General features: G+C 40.1%; 1 protein-coding gene across 3 annotated transcripts in view; it reads right to left on the minus strand.

The window, feature by feature from the left end:
- The window catches only part of EXOC4 (exocyst complex component 4), a 761,449-nt gene that overhangs the window by 218,177 nt on the left and 524,766 nt on the right, over positions 1 to 18,506 (minus strand). The gene's annotated exons all lie outside the window — the stretch shown is intronic.

The following is an 18,506-nucleotide window of genomic DNA, read 5'->3' on the forward strand; positions in this document are numbered from 1 at the left end:
AGCATCTTTTCATGTGTCTGTTGGTTATCTGCATGTGTTCTTTAGAGACATGTCTATTCAGGTCATCTGCCCATTTAATAGGATTATTTGGTGGTGTTTTTTGTTTTTGTTTTTTTTTTTGGTGCTGAGTTACATAAGTTCTTTTTTTTTTTTTTTTTTTTTTTTTTAATGTTTATTTATTTTTGAGACAGAGAGAGACAGAGCATGAACGGGGGAGGGTCACAGAGAGAAGGAGACACAGAATCTGAAACAGGCTCCAGGCTCTGAGCTGTCAGCACAGAGCCCGACGCGGGGCTCGAACCCACGAACCGTGAGATCATGACCTGAGCCGAAGTCGGACGCTTAACCGACTGAGCCACCCAGGCGCCCCCATAAGTTCTTAATATATTTTGGATACTAACCCTTTATCAGATATGTCATGTGCATATATCTTCTCCCATTCAGTAGATTGTCTTTTTGTTTTCCTGATGGTTTCCTTTGTTGTGCAAAAGCTTTTTATTTTGATACGATCCCAATAGTCTATTTTTGCTTCTGTTTCCCTTGCCTCAGGAGGCATATCTAGAAATTATTGCTATTGCTGATGTCAGAGGAATTACTGTCTGTGTTCTCTTTTAGGGTTTTTATGGTTTCGGGTCTCACATTTAGGTCTTTAATCTATTTTGAATTTATTTTTGGTATGGTATTAGAAAGCGGTCCAATTTCATTCTTTTACATGAAGCCACAATGAGATATCACCTTACACCTGTCAGAATGGCTAAAATCAAGAAGAAAAGAAACAACAAGTATTGGTGAGGATGTGGAGAAAAAGGAACCCTTGTGCAGTGCTGGTGGGAATGTAAATTGTACAGCCACTCTGGAAAACAGTATGAAATTTCCTCACAAAATTAAAAAAAAAAAAAAACAGGGGCGCCTGGGTGGCGCAGTCGGTTAAGCGTCCGACCTCAGCCAGGTCACGATCTCGCGGTCTGTGAGTTCGAGCCCCGCGTCAGGCTCTGGGCTGATGGCTCGGAGCCTGGAGCCTGTTTCCGATTCTGTGTCTCCCTCTCTCTCTGCCCCTCCCCCGTTCATGCTCTGTCTCTCTCTGTCCCAAAAATAAATAAAAAAAAGTTGAAAAAAAAAATTAAAAAAAAAAAAAAAAAAAGAAACCAACCATATGATCTAATAATCCCCCTACAGGATATTTACCCAGGGAAAACGAAAGCACGAACTCAAAAAGATACATGCACCCCTATGTTTACTGCAGCATTATTTACAATAGCCAAGCCATGGAAGCAACCTAAGTGTCCATCAATAGACGAATGGATAAAGAAAATGTGAGATGTATGTTTGTATATGTATATGTTATAAATATACACACACATACATCTACGTATATATATATATATATATATATATACACGTAGATGTATATATATATGACCATATATATACCATACACACACACACACACACACACACACACACACACACACACACACTGGGATATTACACAGCCATTAAAAAAGGATGAGATCATGCCATTTGAGACAACATGCATGGACCCATTACATTAAGTAAAATAAGTCAGACTGAGAAAGACAAATACCATATGATCCACTTGTAAATGGAATCTAAAAAAGATGAATAAACAAAAAGCGGAATCCACACTATAAATACAGAGAACAAATTGATGGTTGCTGGGAGTGGGATGGGGGAGACTGGGCAAAGTAAGGGAAGGGCAAGGAGATACAGTCCTCTGGGTATGGTATGAGTAAGTCACAGGATTAAAAAGCAGAGCGTAAGGAATGTAGTCCGTGATATCACCATAGTGATATAATAGGACAGACGGTAGCTGTATTCATGGTGAACACCACATAATGCATAAACTTGTCAAAATCATTAAGTTGCACACCTGAAACTAATGTAACATTGTGTGCTAACACTCAAAAAAAAAAAAAGGTGGCGGGAGGGAGGGAGAAGGAATGGTATTCTTTTACTTCATGAGGGTATGTAAGTTGGGAGGTTATGAAAGGGAACAGGAAGGAAGGTGTGGACAAAAGAGTACTTCAACCTTATTTGCAATGATCTGTTCCCTTTATTAAAAACACTTGAAACAAAGGGGCACCTGGATGGCTCAGTCAGTTGAGTGTCCTACTCTTGATTTTGGCACCAACATTATGGGATCAAGCCCCGTGCTGGGTTCTGTGCTGAGTGTGAGCCTGCTTAAGATTCTCTCTCCCCCTCTGCCCCTCTCCCCTACTCGTACTTACTTTCTCTCTCTCTCTCAAATAAAAAAAATACATAAAACAAAGATAGAATGTTAGTAACTGTCCAAGCTCACAGATGAGTATGCAGATATTTGTTAGGTTATTCTTTGTATCTGCTTTGCATGGTTTTGATATGCAAAGATTTAAGTTATTACCACCCAGTAACACCAGTCCCCCCAAAAAACAAGGTTTAAATTCCAGTTACTACAGTAGATTAACTGTGAGTAACGGCATAAAATGAAAACTTTGCTGCTACCTCTTCAGTCCAGAAATCTCTATGTAAACAACTGATGTTCACCATGATCAATGGATCAGTCTATCAGTGACTGATAACTGCACATCTGCCACTCATGTTCGGGTGACAAAGTGTGTACTTGTGTTGTCTCCTTGTCTCCCAGTGATAAACTCATGCGATATTTTACAAAAATGGATAATTAAAAGAGGGAATTGGCCAAAAAAGACAGACGTACAGAAAAAACAAAAAACAAAACGAACAGTGGTAACACTGGGAGTGGAATTTGGATGGAATGTAAAGGGATTTACAGAAGAAACAGCTAGGAATGTTGACATCGCCTCCATCTGAGAAAGAAACACAACCAGAGGGAAGGAGAATTTATTCACCTCACCAGGGAGAAAGCCTTTGCTTTCTCCAACTGCACGGTAAAGGAGCTCTTGAAGATGTTTCATGACATTGAAAAGCAAAAAATAAAATGCCGGCAGATCCAGACTTAAAGGAGGTATGACATTTCCCCAACACCTACAAAAGGTGCTCATTGTGTATCGTAAAGCACAGGATGAAAAGGTGTTCAAAGTACTCTGATAGGATTTTAACAAAGAAATGAAATACTAATATGAAAACATATTAGTTTTCTTATTTTTTTTTTCATTTTTGGACAAACTTATAACCGCCAGCAAGGGACTTTTTCATGTTTTGGCAAAAACTTCCTAAAGTCGAGAAAGAATTGTGATTTACCCCATTGACTAAGATTGCTTTGCAAGGTGATTTTTACAGTTCTACAATGTTATGCAAAGCAAGGACTGTGTTGTATTTTAAATTTTCTTCCAAAAAAAATGTAGAGGGAGATGAAGTGAAATCGAATCAAATGAAATAAAGACAAAAACTGAATGATTAACTGGGAAGATATATTTGCAACTTCTATCACAGATGAGTCAGGAAAAAAAAAAAAAAACCAACTTAGTGCAAAAATGACCAAAGGACAGGAAAAGACGGTTTACGGTAAAAAGGAATACAATGGCCACTAAACATAAGAAAAAATTCTTAACTTTGTTCCTAATGAAAAAAATGAGAAGTAAACTATACTGAGATGCCATTTTTTATAACCAAGCATTGATCAAATCCCCAAAACTTGAAAGCGTGCTCTTTTGGCGTACGTATGGCAAACAGGCATCCTCAAGTATTGTTGATGGGAACGAAAAATGGTGCAACCCTCACGAAGGGCAAGTTGGAATCATCACTCAGAATTACAAATGCACTTCTTTTTGACCCAGAAATCCCACTTCTGGGAAATTCTTCTGACAGCTATTTCTAAATATGATTACACAGATCAGTGTAGCATTGTTTTTACAGCAAAGGACAAAAGAATCCATCATTCAGGGATTAATCAAATAAACTGTGGTGTATCTACAGTAACCTCAACCCCCAAACGTGGAAGCTTCTGATGCACTAACGTGAAAAGATCTCCAAGATAAATTGTTCAGTGAGAAAGGCACGCTGCAGATCAATATGTATTTAGTAGTATTCATTACACCGACCTTTCTGTAAAAATTATATACCCTCCTTTGTTTATTTTATGATAAAGACATCCTGACAGGACTCACAAAGGTCTAGTCAAAGTGAGTACCTGTAGGAAGCAGGGGACGAGTGGGGTCTGCAAGAGGAGTGGGAATAAGACTTTTTTTCAATGATAACTTTTCATAATTGCTTGATTTTTTTAAAGATCAAACTGGCTTTGTTCCACAATTTATGAATCAGCATCCCATCCAGTAAATAGGAAAGAGCGCTTACAATCATCGGATTTTCAAAGACCGTGAATGTATTACTCAAAAAAAAATTAAATTAGAATATTAAAAAGAAACTACCTACATACACCAAAGACTGTACTTCATAAATGACTTTCTAATCAGGCCACATGTGAAGTTTGGTGGGGGCGCCTGGGTGGCACAGTTGGTTAAGCGTCCAACTTTTGCTCAGGTTGAGATCACATGGTTCATGAGTTCGAGCCCCCTGACAGGCTCTATGCTGACAGCTCAGAGCCTGAAGCCTCCTTTGGATTCTGTGTCTCCCTCTCTCTGTCCCTCCCCCTTTTGTGCTTTGCCTCTGTCTCTCTTTAAAAAAGAAATAAACATTAAAAAATAATAAAGAAAAAAAGTTTGGTGTAGAAATGTTCAGTTTAGCTGTGTGACCTAATAAAGGGTTTCCTTTACTTAGTACATAAACACATCATGGTTAACCTTGCATATCGCCAGTCTAACATTCCATTAAGCTCTGATCAGCCTGCAACCTGTCCTTGCACCCAGAGGCAAGCACACAGCGGTTGGGGGGAAGTGAGAACTTACACATATAGGATCATCATAGCGACAGAGTAACTCAAAGAATGTAAAGGAAAGAGCAGAAATTGAAAAGCCATGGGAAACATCAATGAGGCCTCTTAACTGACTTCATCAACACGGAAAGGGAAGTAAAAGAGTGACTACCAAACACAACGTAATAGATCTTTAAGAAGGGAGTGAGGGGAAGAAGGTGGGGAAAAAACGAAGACATAAAGGTAGTTAACTGTAATTTAAAAATCTCCAAATCCCACATCCTGCCGGGTTGACTCCTTCTGATTCATCTAATCCTCAGAGAGGTACCTGTTCCAGGTGCCACTCCCCACCCTGCCAGCCCAGATGTATCCCTCTCTCCTTGGTCTGCCTCTAAAAGAAAACCACTGTTTTGAATTTGCTTATGAGTAACCACACCAAAGGACTTTGTATTTTTTTTAATATTATGGGATTCAATCATCAGAATCCCTCCTTATTCTTTTCAACGGGACTTAGAAGAAGTTTTCTGAGAGGCACTTCCCACAATTTCAAAATCTCTACCAGATATTAAAAAGAAATTTTTACTAGGGGGGCGCCTGGGTGGCTCAGTCAGTTAAGCGTCCGACTCTTGATTTTAGCTCAGATCATGATCTCACGGTTCGTGAGTTCGAGCTCCACGGCGGGCTCTGTGCCGACCGCACGGAGCCTGCTTGGGATTCTCTCGCTCTCTTCTCTCTCTCTACTCCTCTCCCCCTTTTTCTCTCAAAATAAATAAGTAGAATTTAAATTAAAAAATTTTTCTTTTTACTAGTTAGCCTGCTCCTAAACAGTAAGAGAGAGAAGTTTAAATTATCCATACTTTCTTTTTTTCTAGTCCGCTATTTGTTTTTGGTGTCCCCCAGATGCGAAGTTGCTCTGAGCCGCAATGATGGAGGGGCAGGGCTCCCATCACCTGTAGCTGACGGATTTCCTTCAAACACAAGTCACACGTTCCCCACAGCACGCCTATCCGTCTAAAAGGACACACCCAGGTTGCCGTCATCACCTCTAACTCAAGGGGACCTGTTCGACATGTGTCCGAATCTGCTTTCAGAGCTGTGCAGGCAGGCCCTCTCACTGCACAGAAAGCACGAAACATGTGCCAGGGAAGAGAAAAAATAAGGCTGTCTGATCAGCCTGTTCTGACTCCCGTCAACAAGGGGAAGCAAGTACACGAAATGGGCAAATCGCCCTTTCCTGGGCAGGAAGGACACAGAAAAGGAACTCTCCAAACAGCCAGGAGGGGATCCAGACTCTCGGTCGCTGCAGGGAGGAATGACTGAGGGAAGCTGAGCAGCCGCGGCAGAACACTCACAGTAGGTATTCCGGGGACTGAATTCTGAATGTACAGTCTTGGGCAGGTTACTTAGCCCCTCTTCGTCTTTCTGTTGTATTCTATAAAACGGAGATGGTAATATTCAGGATCGTCCTGATGGTTAAAGGAGGAAATCAATGTTAAGCACTCGGCACCGAGGTGGGCACACAGCAACCGCCGAGTAAGCAGCAGCTACTATTTTTGTGATTATTACCGGCACATGAGCCCTGATGGGGTTGTGGAGGAAAGGGGTACATGTGTGACGGGTTGTTTTTCACCCTGCCCCTTTGTTTTCCTATGCTTGCCCATAACTGGCAATGTGGACCAGCAGATTAATACTTCGACCCTTTCAGGAACAAGCTGACGGAGGAACGACCAAAGCTCCGTGTGGTGAGGGGTCAAGTGTAAATCGCTCACTTCTGTATCCTCGGAGCTCAGTACTACGTCCACTATGGCCGGCACACAGTAGGCTCTCAGGAGGTATTTGGCGAAGGGAGTGCTGAATAAAAGTAACAGGTTCTTGAACTTCAACCCACAGTTCCTGAAACTGAGGTGTGACCTCTCTGACAAATAATGCCCTCCCCCCAAGAATCTGGACTAGAGGCCCCAATAAAATATTTAAGAAGAAAGAAAAATCATCCCATCGCTCCACCACCCCACGGTCAACAGTTGCCTCTTCCTGAAAGAATGTTCCCTATCTGGTCCTTGACCACAGTCCCAACGTTGTTTTTTGCTCTGTACAACATGGTTATTCGCACAACTTTACAGTCTCTTCTTCTACAGAGTATTATGAAGTCATTCCATCACACTAATGAGCACAGCATTATTAAACCAAACATCTATTAGGGAATATTAATGCTGTCTCCTGTTTTTATTAGAGATAATCCTACAATGAACATCCTCATTTGGCGTCTGTTGAATTATACCCACAAGCTATTGGGAGTAGCTCCTCATGATTTTTCACAGACAACTCTACATTTTATTCACCCCAGATTCCCACAAGGTACTGCATGACTCCTTTTCCCTCGGAAGGAAGGACTTTAAAATTGATCCGGTGAATGGGAAGACAGGAGAGACAGTCAAGGGTGTGGAGGCGACTCATCAAAAGGCCCAGTTTTTCCAACAATGCTCCTAATCAGCTCTAGGGAAGTAAGAAAGTGCTGAATTTTTAACAGTGAAAAGAATCTCATTAGGAAAGAAAACACTTCACTTCAAAGTTGAGATGGAACACAGATGGAACCTTGTCAAAAGGGTATTATCTAATCTGGTGAAGTGCTTTCACACTAGGGATTCCTATCCTGTAAATGATGAGATGGCCCCAGGTACGGCTGTGTATATGGAAACGAGGAGAATGAGACTCAAAGAAAAGGATCTACATAATGCTACATGCAGAGCATCTAATCACAGGATTTTGAGGCACCTTATTCAGATCAGCCTCCTAAACCTAAGGTTATAAAGTAGGATAAACCAAAAAACAAGTGACAGTAGGCAACAGATTCCTGGCATTTGAATGTCTAAACCATTTAGGACCGCGTTTCCTAAATTCTAATATTGCTGTTCGTAAATATTTAACCAAAGGTTTTCTTTTTAGAATATCATCAACTGGGGGGCCTCCTAAAATACATACATATGCAGTACCTATATTTTAAGTTTGCTCTTTCCTACAGCAAGTGCATGGCCTTTGGAATGCATACACGAGCACACACTACCTATATTTGACCTGGTGTTTAAAAATTTTTTATCTTGATTTGATTTCTATCCAGAGAAATCGTAAACTCATTAAAATTTCATTCAGGCTTCCCAAGCTCCTTGGTTAACCCCAGCCTCCTCACCACAAATTCTGTTTCATTGTAAAGCTCCATGTCTTCCATTTTATCTCAGCCAAGAATTACAGCTACTACCAGATGGAAATGCCCTTGAACATGGAGGGCCTATTCTATACTTTAGACGTTGCAATGGGAGCAGTATTTATTCATTTGAATAAAAGTAGTTACTCATAGGAAATATGAATTCCTAACATTCACACCCTAATGAATTTTTAAAATTCCGTGGCCAACATGACCAGTAACGGGGCAAGCTGATATGTACCTCCTAATAAGATAGAGAACAATACAGCATCGCTTCTCTGATGTTCTTGCCAAAAATGCATAATGTGAACCCAGTCATGGGGAACCATGATTTTGCAAAGCAGAAAATCAAAGGGGGTGGATTTCAGAAAATTCAAATTCATCTGGCTTTTGGAGCACAAGAAATTTCATTCACATCTCTCCCATAAACAGTGTGTCAGTTTATTGCTAATTACATTTTTAATGTATATACTTGTATATAATCTGTGTCATGCAATATATAATATATTTATTCTTTCCACTTTGAGATTTCCTAACTTTGTTGTATATTATCACACATCTAACTTTGGTATTTTAGGCTGCATAATGTACACAAAACATTTGTCTGAAAGGCTTGAAGATTTGTCTCCTGGTCCCATGCATTGGAACCAGTAGAAATGTGCAGAGAGATTTATCCCTCTGACTACCTATATTCTTTAGCTTCTCTTAGCATTATCAGTTCCACTAATGGACCTTCCAATCTAGACTCTCTGCAGAGATGTACCATGCTTACCTCCACCAAGAAGCTCTGAATCTCTTCCATTATATAATAGCTTTAAAGACATTTTGAAAAATCTGAACCATGCTCTTCCCTTCATTTTGGTCCGAGGTCTCTCCATGAAAAGTTGCATGATATTTACAAGCCTGCAAAAGCTCTGCTTAAGTAGTCAAGCATACTCAAAGGTAAGTCCCTATGGCACCCTCCTCACTGAACAATACCCTACTGTCACATTTAGTATCTGTACAATAATGCCAGATGACACAGATATTTATAAATGCACACATTGAAAGTTTAGTTAGCAATCAACAGTGATGCATTGTTTTTGTTTTGTTCTGTTGTAATTTAAAGCCTAGATAGTTAACGCACAGTATAATAATGATTTCAAGAAGAGAATTTGTGAGTCATCACTTACATATAACACCCAGTGTTCATCCCAACAAGTCCTCTGTAAGGCCCCTCATCTATTTAACCCATCCTCCCACCCAACACCCCTCCAACAACCCTCAGTTTGCTTTTCGTATTTAAGAGTCTCTTACAGTTTGTCTCCCTCTCGGTTTTCATGTTATTTTTGCTCTCCTTCCCTTATGTTCATCTGTTTTGTTTCTTAAATTCCACGTATGAGTGAGTGATATGATAATTATCTTTTTTCTGACTTATTTTGCTTAGCATAATATACTGTAGTTCCATCCACATTGTTGCAAATGGCAAATTTCATTCTTTCTGATCGCCGAGTAATATTTCATTGTGTATATGTATGTATGTACATATACAAAATGTACATACACATCTTCTTTATCCATTGATGGACATTATCCATCGATGGACATTTGGGCTCTTTCCATACTCTGGCTACTGTCGACAGCGCTGCTAGAAACATTGGGGTGCATGTGCCCCTTCGAATTAGCACTCCTGTATCCTTTGGATAAATACCTAGTAGTGGTGATGTACTGTTTATGACAGAGACATGAAAGAATTACTTGTGATTTAAGAGCCAGAATTCTGAACTTGAATTTTCTGAAATTTGTACCTTTGATTTTATGTTGTGGTTTTACCACACGAACACAAACGATAGCGATAACAGTGACCCTATAGGGTGAATGATACAGGCATTGCAAAGAGAAAACCAAATTACATCCTCCCCCCCCACCCCAAATCCAGTAAAGAGAAATGATCTTCGGACACACAGAGAACGGAACACTGAGTGTCCAACGCAGAACTATTCTGCAGAAATACGGGCCCGCGGAAAATGATGCCAAGCAGCACTGATAACGGAGTCCTGAATGCTGATGACACTTTTCCACCCTTCACTCTAAGAGAAACAGGAGACTTGTATGATGGCACAGTAGACTCAAAACCCCCGCCATGCTTGATTTGTATGAAAAAAAAGCAATCTATAACCCGTAATGAAATCTGTTCCCAGACATGAGCCTATCCTTGCACAAAGAAACTGGAACCAGTTAGATGAGGTACTAAGGTAAATGGACCTTTGGAATCAAACCCAAGTGAGGCCACGCAAAAGGCCGCAAATAGTTCGGCGTGCACCAAGAAGCTGCCGGCAAGCGTGGCTCCTTTAAGACATCATTCTTACGCACTCATTCTCAGATTTGACCTTTAAGGCACACAGCAAACTAAAACAACTTGGAGGAAAAAAAAAAAAAAAAGCAGCCTCACAGGAATCGATTGGAGATATTCGACTTACTTGGATTATCTGACTCAAAAAAAGATCATTTAGAAATGACTTACAAGGGACTCACTCAGAAGCAGCAGCAACAGGCATATTTCAGACCATAAATCAGTGGAACATGAAAACCGGAGAAAAATCCATAAAGGTTAATGCACTTTGGAGCGCACTTGCCTCTTAATTCATGGGAGTAAGTCGTTGGCACATCGGGAAGAGGCCCCCCCAACAGTCTGTAATTGTTCATGCTGAGTGTAAGTACTCTCTGTGCCTTTTGTATATAGAGATTTTCTGGGTAAAAGTGCAAAATAAGCTCATCATCACAGAGCCCAATCATTTCCTCAGCCCACACCCCTAGGGGACCGTTTGCTGAACTAGTGAAATAAAAAGGGTTTGGGGTGCTCTTGTTTGTAATGAGTAAAATTCATGCCTAGCACTAGAGGAAAAAAGAGGTAAAAATCATTAAGTAAAGGGAGAAAAGAATATTAGCCACAAAATTTGAACGCTGCAGGCTTGTAAACAAATTTAACTTTAAAAAATCTTACCACGAGTATACTGCAAGTGATTTGTGACTGCATTTAAGTGTTCCCTCCAGACGGAAAAGCACTTTAGGTAAAATGAAGTAAGCCTCTTTGGAACGACAGCTGTTTAAATTTTTTAAGCAAATAATTTGGAAATTGAAGTAATTCAAACCCTTAATATTAAACAATCTTCTTTTTTAATGAGAAATTCCATATAAATAATCAATCAGGGCTATTGATATCAAATTCTGAGACAAAATGATAATCCTGCTTTTCCGACAGGGCCTGGAATTGTTTCTATCCTTTCCACATATTTATAGTGAAAATAACCTCCTTTGTATTTTTTTCTTCTTTCTTCCTTTTTTTTTTTTTTTTTTTTATAAAAGATAAGGCTGCCTGAAAATTTTTCAACAAAAATAGCAACTTATTACAAATTGCCTATCATATCTCCTGGAAACTTACATGTAATGTATTAAACATATTGTATTTGGGGGGTTCTGTATCTGTTGGCTTCAGATATTCTAATGCGAGACACAGGGGAATCTGGCAAATCTTCTACCTGTTGTCGTCAGTAGGACCTCCATTAATAATTGCTTATATCCAGTCAGCTCTTACCATGTCCTGATTGAAGAGCTTTATATGGATTCTTTTATGCAATTCTCACAATAACTCCATGAGGTCTGCACTATTGCTACCTGCATTTTACATACAATGAAACGAAGTGAAAAAATAACAGTACCATTAATAGCTGACAGTTACATTGTGCTTAGAACATGCCAGAACTGTTTTTGAAGTAACCGCCATGCTTTGCTTCACTTATTCCTTACAACGCTATGAAGAGTATTTGTATAATTGGTATTTGGAAGGCAGCTTTGTTTACCAGTATACCACTAACGCTGTAATTGCTATTTGGAAGACGAAATGAAGGCACAGAAAGATTATGCACTTTCTCAAGGTCCTACAACTACTAAGTGTGACAGGGCCAAAATTTGAACTTGGGTGATGTGGTTCCAGACGCCATGCTAGACTTAACCACCCCCCTATGCAATGTATTCTTCTAACACTACTGCCTCCCAAATGTTCACCCTTAAGGGAGCTGGTAAGGAAAGGACAATCAACAGAAGTCCATGTGAAAAGCCCTAGAATGTGCTGATATAGTGGAAGCTTGCATGGATTGAGAGGACCGTAATTTTGCTAAATGCAAATATTTGCATATACACACCAAAGACTGAATTATTTCTCTTGAGATAGAAGAAGTCTTATCTCAAAGCCCTGTTCTGATTTCTTCCCCCAAGATCCTGATCTGTACTTTCAATCATCTGTTAGATATTTTCAACTGCATGTTCTTTTGACAATTCAAACTGTCTCTAAAATGGAACTTTTCAGGGGTGCTTGGGTGGCTCAGTCGGTTAAGCATCCAACTCTTGGTCTCTGCTTGGGTTGTGATCTCATGGTTGGTGGGTTCAAGCCCCGCATCAGACTCTGCACTGACAGCGTGGAGCCTGCTTGGGATTCTCTCTCTCCCTGTCTCTCTCTGCCTCTCCCCTCCCCCTGTCTCAAAAAATAAACTTAAAAAATTTTTCAAAATGGTAATTTTCATGGCTGCCCTCTCACTATTTCAATTCTCTCCTTCTACGTTCCCTATTTTTGTCCCATCCTCATTCCAGTTACCCTTGCTCAAACTTCATCTTTCACTTCGCTCTTATTTTTAGCCTTGCTACTTATGCAAGCAGCTAAGTCTCCAGACTTCGAGACATTCTCTTTATATTATCTCTCATGTTCATGCATTTATTCATGTGTTCATTCCTTCATTCACTTAAGCAAATATGTATGGAGTGTCTACCTTATGCCATGTACTGGTGTAGGTGCTAAAGCATCCATAGGGAAAGAACCACGCCCCAGAGACTATTCCTGATATAGCTATGACAGGAATGCTGCCACCTCAGTTAGTTTCGTGCTGGAGCCTGGAGAGGCATTCCTGTGCCTCCAGTTGTTAACATCCAACACCATAATTCAGGCTTTTATTACATTAGATGATGGAGATGGATGGACAGAACATAATATAAGGCAATTTCTTTCCCAGGCCTTCCTAAAACAATTTCGCAACTGACGTTTCCGTCTTTAATCCCTTCCTCCTCCAATTTATCTAACACATGGCTGTTATATTAGTCTCATGAAGGCACAGAATATCTACCTATTTCTGGCTTCATCAGTGTGCCCTACTCACTCTTGCCTCCAGGTGTTGGCATATGATGGTCCATCTGCTAGAACACTCCCCTCCATACCTTTTCCCCCCAACAATCCCTTGTCCTACAGCCGTAGTTCAAATATGACCTCTTCCAGGAGCCTTTGCCCCTTGAGTCTTGGTTGAATGCTCCTTCACTTTGACCCCACAGTACCGTAGGTCCACGGAATATTCCTGTTGAGGTGTCTATATTCCCTGCTAGTTTCTAACATCTTGAGGAGAGGGAATGTGTCTTGCTTATTGTAGTCAGTGTTTGGTACCTAGCAGGAATCAAGACATAAGTCTAATATATTTTTACCTCTACTCACCAGCAAGCTTTGCTTCCTGGATATTCCCAGTATTGTAAAAAAAAAAAAAAAAATTCCCCATATCTTTTCTCATGATGTCTATGTGGTCTATTTCTAATCCATCCATTTTCTAAATTGTGGTATATAAGCTAAGGTAGAGGCTTGAAAAGCTGTCATTCTCACCACAACCTTCCTTCAAGGACCAATTCAAAGCTCGCTCACTCATAAAGTTTTCCCTGGTCTCTTTATTAATTATTATTTTTTTTAAAGCAATCTCATGCCCAGTGTGGGGCTTGAGCTCACAATGCCAAGATCAAGAGTCATATGCTCTACTGACTGAGCCAGCCAGGGGCCCCTCCTGATCTCTTTCAACTACTTTATTAATTTGAAATACTTTACTTCATTACATAGTATTAGTCACTTTCTATTTATTTTCTCTCTCCTATTAGAATTAAGCTCCTTAAGAGTAGCAACTGTCCTCCATACATCTTTGAACATACTTGAAGCACTTAACACTATGTCAAGTACAGTGGACACAGTTCGAGGTTTAAGAAATGGTAATGTTATGTTTCTATCACAACTTACCTGGGCTTGTCTTGAAAGGCCAGTGCTTTTGGAAAGAACTATAATGCATAAATAATTATAAGGCTATGTTTGGGGAGAATAAATATGGCTGGTCAAAAAAAGTAAAAAAAAAAAAAAAAAAAAGGAAAGGAAAACACAGAGAAGTGAAAGAAAAGAGAAAGTTGTGAACTTAAATGATGCATGCATTATGTTAACTTATTAATTTTTTTAGGCATTTTAAGGCAAACTGTCAGCAAATCAAAACCTGCTCACACACCTGGTGCCATGAAAGTTAGTGAAGACTACTTGGGTATCAACGACAGAAGTCAGAGACTAAAAGTATTTTTCTTTCATGTGTCAAAAGCATGAATTGTGAGCCTGCTGGGTAAAATTACACTCTGTTTGCCAGGAGACAGGCTGGCCATTTGGTTCTCTCCTTCACTGTTCCCGAAAAGGATGGGTTTCATTACATTTAATAAATGAATGCTTTGGAAAACTCAGTTTGAATGATCTCTAATGAGCCTATTTGGCAGCTAAGCTTGTTCCTGAACTTAGCTTATGATGATTTCTTATCCCGCTCTTACGTTTATTATCACGTGATTAACTGCCACCCTGAATGCAAAGGGCTCTCAGAAAAAGTACCTGGAAGAGAGTGAACGACTAGTCAACGATCAGGATGTACCTGAGTCACAGACACCTCTTGCCCCCTAAACTTTTCTACTTCTGTCTCCTTTATTCACATACTTGATTATTTCAAACAAGTCACAACGGTCCTCTCATTTCGCTGTGGGTTCCCTCCTCTGTGTCCACACTGTCCCAGGCCAGGATCTATAATGATCTCGTGACAGTACTCACAAAGTGATTTTCCATAATGGCTCAAGGTTCTCTTCAAATTTACCTCCTACAGAACTCTTTCCTATTTGGGAGACAGTATCTGCTTTCCAGAGTCTCCTCTTGGTCATCTACTGTCAATGTCACACTCCCAAGAGGGCTTCAAAATCACAAGATGGGGTGGGGCAACAGCAATTTCACACTGATTATTTTTAAGCCATTTCAGCTGCCATTCTATTAGTATTCTGCTTTCCTTCCTTCCGGAAGCCTTGGAGTCACTTCCTTCTTTATAGTTAATTTCACAAATTTCACAAATAGGACCACTAACTAGGTAGGAATTAAAGACTTTGTAATTCCTTCCATTCTCTCCTATTCAAGTTTTCACACCCTCTGGAAGGCTAGATCAGTGTTAAAAATTCTGCCAACACATCTGAGCAGTAGAAGACTAGAATTACATCTGTACATGGAATAATACAGCAAAATAGCCTCCTGTCTAGCTGATTACTTGGGGGTGAGTATCAGTCATATAGGCCTTAAAATGATGGCATTTCCAAAGAACAACTAGACCTTCTTGAGGAATTTTGATTACAATATAACTGATATTCCCCTGGATTATGTTGATGACAAATACTGAAGACAAAACTGTCCACCAGTCAATGTCTGCAGTCGGGTTACACTCTGCTCAGTGAGTTTACTCTTGGGCTGACTGTTGCCGTTGACTACAGCTGACAGTGCAAGAGAGAGAAAAAGCCTACAGAAGTACTCCAAACATAAAAAAGAGAAAAATCCAATGTAATCCTGGTTTCATCTGTTTCCTATTTTCAAAGCAATGGAGAAAATACAAGGAATATACATTTTATCATTGCACAGATACAAAGTACCTCTTAATGGAAAAAAATTACTTCAGAAAAGTACTTGGTCTCATATGAAACTTGTGAAAAAATTTCTAGCTCATCCGACTGATAGCCAGTTCCCTTGGACAGTTTATTTTCAATATGGTAGTATACATAAAATTGCCCATTTTTATGAGGTCAGCAAATAAAAAGTATGGCCACAGCCATGATAGCCACAGGCACGAGAGTTCATTTTGCATTTAACGTCTATATACTCAGGTTGTTACGGTGTACTTTCACACTTATTAATATTTTTAAGTGTTTTGATGTCATTTTCCCCACATGCATATTTTGTTTGATCAGCTATTCATGTAACAAGCTCCTGCTAGGAGGTATTCATTGTATTTTCTCTCCTTTTAAATAAAAAATTTTTTTTTAACATTTACTTATTTTTGAGAGATAGAGAGACAGAGCATGAGTGGGGGAGGGGCAGAGAGAGGGAGACACAGAATCCGAAGCAGGCTCCAGGCTCTGAGCTGTCAGCCCAGAGCCTGACGCGGGGCTCGAACTCATGGACCGTGAGATCATGACCTGAGCCGAAGTCGGATGCTCAACCGACTGAACCATCCAGGCGCCCCATATTTTCTCCCCTTTTAATCTTTGTTTTTGACAAATATTTGGCACTAATCATTCTGAAATATGTTCCCAGCGACAATCTGAAATATGATGGTAAGCCTCCCAAACACTTAAGTAACGGATTAATTCAACTAACATTTACTGACGATGTATAAGCCATGCCCTGTGAGCTGGGGATGCCAAGTCTTAGAAGTCAAGAGAAAAGAAATGATCTCTCATATCTATAGCACATGTTAGCACTTACAAAGGACTTTTCACATCCTTGAACCTCATTCTGCTTTGGGGGCTGTTTTGACAGGGACGATTATTTCCATTTTACAAATGAAGAAATTGCAATTCAGACAAGCTAAGTAATTTGCTGAAGGTCACGCAACTATCAAGCTTTAAGAGTGGGTCTTGAACCTAGATCTGGCTCCTAATTACTTCACCATTCTTTCTTCTACACCATATCCAAAAACAGCGGAGCCCATAAGCATGGAAACTCACAAGAAAGTAAAATTAAGTGGTCGCAGACTCAACGATTATAGAAAATTTCCCCATGTGCTCATTTCCAAAGATGGAAAGGCGTATTTTTCGTAACTTAGTTTTAGACAGTTTGGCAGTTTAGAAAAGCACTGGCGAAGGCAAATGCCTATGACTCTGTTGGAAAAAGGAGTGGGCAAAACGCATGCATAAAAAAGAGTGACATGGCAGCCTCTACCTACTGGCATGGCTGCTTCTACGGGGAGGGTCACGGAATGTGTTACGACGCGACGCCGATGGCGTACATGGGCCCAAGCAGCCGGGAGAGATCTGGAATGGTAGAAGGCTCAATCGCGGTGTCAGGCCAAGCGCAACACCTGCATCTTCTGCCTCGTAGTTCAACGTTCTATTCTTCAATGACAAAAGCGAAAGAGTAATTAGACTACGTGGGGTTCTCTTTAACCTGGTTGGCCATTTCTTCGAACAGCACAATTACCCTGATAATGAGATTACATTTGGTTTAACTGGAGGATTATTTCACAGCAGAGCCCCGCTGACTCCAGTTCCCAGAGGCCCCGTTGTTCTGTAGAGGCACCCACCTAACATTCGTTTGTCTTAATGAAAGCCAGACGTAAAAATCGGGTCTGCACAGTTGCGAAAAACACAAGGGCTTTTGTTTACATTGAAAAAGAGCCTCATTTAGTCCATCTGAATCTTCCTAATACCCAGTGAAATATTTATTAATGAGTATCAGCACAGCAAGCCAGAAAGTCTCATTTGCATTAATTTAAACCATAAATAATTGAAGGTAGAGTTCGTTCCTTAAGTCACGGATTTGGAAAAATTCCTCAACTGCACGCTGAATAAAAAGAGACTATTAGCAAAGTGAAATGTATTAAAAGTTGACGGTGGTAGATGTTTTGCCTAGCCTTGGACTATGTCGATCATTTCTCAATATATAATTCATTATCCTACTTTGAGTCACTTCAGTAGAGGTGACAGGATGAGACTGTAATTTTTTCTAATTTCTGTCGGCCAGGATTATAGGGACTGTATCTGTGCTATTCCTCAGGTGGGATCAAAGATTAGTTGAGTAGATCTGGGCAACCATGCATTCACTCGCCCACCAAACATTTAGTGTGCTAACTGTACATCAGGCACCAGGAGATGACAAGAGTAAGAAACAGACAAAACACGGTACTTGCTCTTAAGAGAGTTCAGGCAAAGCTGAATCCAAACTACAATCCACATCCTATCAGTGGTCATGAAATAAAATTAGAAAGTTGCAATCAGCACTGAGAGACAGGGAGATGGAAGGGGACTAAACAGGATTGAAAATATCAGATGTATTACATATATTAGTGGCAAATATTGATTTGTGTCATCTTTATTATATATATGTATAGGTGTGCGTGTGCGTGTGTGTGTGTGCATGCACACGTGTATGTATTTGGGTGTCTTTTTAACACTCACATACAGGAGTGTACTGGATCCTGGTACCAAATATAGTTTTTACTGTGAAAAGACGTATGAAAGGGACTGATCCAGAGAGAAAAGAATTAAACTCTAGACAGGCTGACAGCACGAATGCTACAGACCACTTTATAATTCGTGTGCATACTTTATCCCCCGAGATAACTTCAATTCATTGAGGGTAGGATATCGCTCAGCGTTATCAGTGCATTCCCCTCCGTGCCTAGC

Source organism: Neofelis nebulosa, chromosome 4, assembly GCF_028018385.1.
Source record: "Neofelis nebulosa isolate mNeoNeb1 chromosome 4, mNeoNeb1.pri, whole genome shotgun sequence".
NCBI lineage: Eukaryota > Metazoa > Chordata > Mammalia > Carnivora > Felidae > Neofelis > Neofelis nebulosa.